Raw genomic sequence first — 2500 nt, forward strand, 5'->3', positions numbered from 1 at the left:
GTCCGGGAATTGAACCCGGGACCTCTCGCACCCGAAGCGAGAATCATACCCCTAGACCAACGAGCCGACTCTGGCGACAGCAGTGGCAGTGAAAAGGACACAGAGTGGTGGAACAGGCTATAAGTGGGCTTTACTTGATTTCTTCACTTACTTTTAGCAAGAGCACTCTTTCGCTTCTGTTCAACACGTAGTTTAAAGGATGGGCTCGTCCGGGATTTGAACCCGGGACCTCTCGCACCCTAAGCGAGAATCATACCCCTAGACCAACGAGCCAGATGGAAGCTAGGGTATAGAAACTGCATCCCCGGCTTGCACACTAAACACACACATGTGCCTTTATTTTTTTATTTTTTATTTTTTTATTTTTTTTTAACAGTAGCAAGTTCCTTCTATTGGCTAGATGAATGCTTTGCCTTTAAAGTGATAGATATGCTTAATATTAGTTGAAGCCATTTTTGGTAGATTAAAGATTTTATTGATACATATGTTTTGTTTAAAAAAGCTTCAAAATTGTGACCAGCAAAAACAATGTATGGGTGGTATACTGACACAAGCTCTGCAAGGGCTGCTCTAGGATCATGGGTGCCTTACATGCTAGCACAACATTTGCCAGTAGCATTTCAAAAAATGTTACTTAGGGCAAAAATAAAGTCCGTGCAGCACACACTCATCAACTATCATGAGGGGAACTAGAAAGAAGCCGTGCTACACCTCAGAGCCAAACGTTCCCCGTCCTGACATGGCAAGAGGAAAGACTTGGGCTCGTCCGGGATTTGAACCCGGGACCTCTCGCACCCAAAGCGAGAATCATACCCCTAGACCAACGAGCCAGTTAGCAGCCCTGTAGCGACCTGTACCACCCAACCGATGTATATACATGTGTGGTAGTAGGTTCAAAGAAATTGCAAGGAGCATAACTATGAGCGTAGGCCATCACTATGCCTAAATCAAGGGCTCGTCCGGGTATTGAACCCGGGACCTCTCGCACCCGAAGCGAGAATCATACCCCTAGACCAACGAGCCGACTCTGGCGACAGCAGTGGCAGTGAAAAGGACACAGAGTGGTGGAACAGGCTATAAGTGGGCTTTACTTGATTTCTTCACTTACTTTTAGCAAGAGCACTCTTTCGCTTCTGTTCAACACGTAGTTTAAAGGAAGGGCTCGTCCAGGATTTGAACCCGGGACCTCTCGCACCCTAAGCGAGAATCATACCCCTAGACCAACGAGCCAGATGGAAGCTAGGGTATAGAAACTGCATCCCCGGCTTGCACACTAAACACACACATGTGCCTTTATTTTTTTTTTTTTTTTTAACAGTAGCAAGTTCCTTCTATTGGCTAGATGAATGCTTTGCCTTTAAAGTGATAGATATGCTTAATATTAGTTGAAGCCATTTTTGGTAGATTAAAGATTTTATTGATACATATGTTTTGTTTAAAAAAGCTTCAAAATTGTGACCAGCAAAAACAATGTATGGGTGGTATACTGACACAAGCTCTGCAAGGGCTGCTCTAGGATCATGGGTGCCTTACATGCTAGCACAACATTTGCCAGTAGCATTTCAAAAAATGTTACTTAGGGCAAAAATAAAGTCCGTGCAGCACACACTCATCAACTATCATGAGGGGAACTAGAAAGAAGCCGTGCTACACCTCCGAGCCAAACGTTCCCCGTCCTGACATGGCAAGAGGAAAGACTTGGGCTCGTCCGGGATTTGAACCCGGGACCTCTCGCACCCAAAGCGAGAATCATACCCCTAGACCAACGAGCCAGTTAGCAGCCCTGTAGCGACCTGTACCACCCAACCGATGTATATACATGTGTGGTAGTAGGTTCAAAGAAATTGCAAGGAGCATAACTATGAGCGTAGGCCATCACTATGCCTAAATCAAGGGCTCGTCCGGGAATTGAACCCGGGACCTCTCGCACCCGAAGCGAGAATCATACCCCTAGACCAACGAGCCGACTCTGGCGACAGCAGTGGCAGTGAAAAGGACACAGAGTGGTGGAACAGGCTATAAGTGGGCTTTACTTGATTTCTTCACTTACTTTTAGCAAGAGCACTCTTTCGCTTCTGTTCAACACGTAGTTTAAAGGAAGGGCTCGTCCGGGATTTGAACCCGGGACCTCTCGCATCCTAAGCGAGAATCATACCCCTAGACCAACGAGCCAGATGGAAGCTAGGGTATAGAAACTGCATCCCCGGCTTGCACACTAAACACACACATGTGCCTTTATTTTTTTTTATTTTTTTAACAGTAGCAAGTTCCTTCTATTGGCTAGATGAATGCTTTGCCTTTAAAGTGATAGATATGCTTAATATTAGTTGAAGCCATTTTTGGTAGATTAAAGATTTTATTGATACATATGTTTTGTTTAAAAAAGCTTCAAAATTGTGACCAGCAAAAACAATGTATGGGTGGTATACTGACACAAGCTCTGCAAGGGCTGCTCTAGGATCATGGGTGCCTTACATGCTAGCACAACATTTGCCAGTAG

The 2500-nt window shown here is 45.0% G+C and overlaps 8 non-coding genes across 8 annotated transcripts in view; all 8 read right to left on the reverse strand.

Moving 5' to 3' along the window:
• TRNAP-CGG (transfer RNA proline (anticodon CGG)) overlaps positions 1-66 on the reverse strand; it is a 72-nt gene extending 6 nt beyond the window's left edge. Inside the window, exon 1 of the tRNA in view lies at positions 1-66. This exon is cut by the window's left edge and continues 6 nt beyond it. This is a non-coding gene — a tRNA (tRNA-Pro).
• Positions 67-201: 135 nt separating this feature from the next.
• TRNAP-AGG (transfer RNA proline (anticodon AGG)) lies at positions 202-273 on the reverse strand. Its single transcript has one exon. It is a non-coding gene; the product is annotated as a tRNA-Pro (tRNA).
• A 485-nt stretch (positions 274-758) lies between these two features.
• On the reverse strand, positions 759-830 carry TRNAP-UGG (transfer RNA proline (anticodon UGG)). Its single transcript has one exon. It is a non-coding gene; the product is annotated as a tRNA-Pro (tRNA).
• Positions 831-951: 121 nt separating this feature from the next.
• Positions 952-1023, reverse strand: TRNAP-CGG (transfer RNA proline (anticodon CGG)). Its single transcript has one exon. It is a non-coding gene; the product is annotated as a tRNA-Pro (tRNA).
• Positions 1024-1158: 135 nt separating this feature from the next.
• Positions 1159-1230, reverse strand: TRNAP-AGG (transfer RNA proline (anticodon AGG)). Its single transcript has one exon. It is a non-coding gene; the product is annotated as a tRNA-Pro (tRNA).
• Positions 1231-1700: 470 nt separating this feature from the next.
• TRNAP-UGG (transfer RNA proline (anticodon UGG)) lies at positions 1701-1772 on the reverse strand. The gene has a single exon. It is a non-coding gene; the product is annotated as a tRNA-Pro (tRNA).
• Positions 1773-1893: 121 nt separating this feature from the next.
• Positions 1894-1965, reverse strand: TRNAP-CGG (transfer RNA proline (anticodon CGG)). Its single transcript has one exon. It is a non-coding gene; the product is annotated as a tRNA-Pro (tRNA).
• Positions 1966-2100: 135 nt separating this feature from the next.
• Positions 2101-2172, reverse strand: TRNAP-AGG (transfer RNA proline (anticodon AGG)). Its single transcript has one exon. It is a non-coding gene; the product is annotated as a tRNA-Pro (tRNA).
• Between the last annotated feature and the right edge of the window lie 328 nt (positions 2173-2500).

The sequence above is a fragment of the Hyperolius riggenbachi genome, chromosome 4 (assembly GCF_040937935.1).
Source record: "Hyperolius riggenbachi isolate aHypRig1 chromosome 4, aHypRig1.pri, whole genome shotgun sequence".
Taxonomy (NCBI): domain Eukaryota; kingdom Metazoa; phylum Chordata; class Amphibia; order Anura; family Hyperoliidae; genus Hyperolius; species Hyperolius riggenbachi.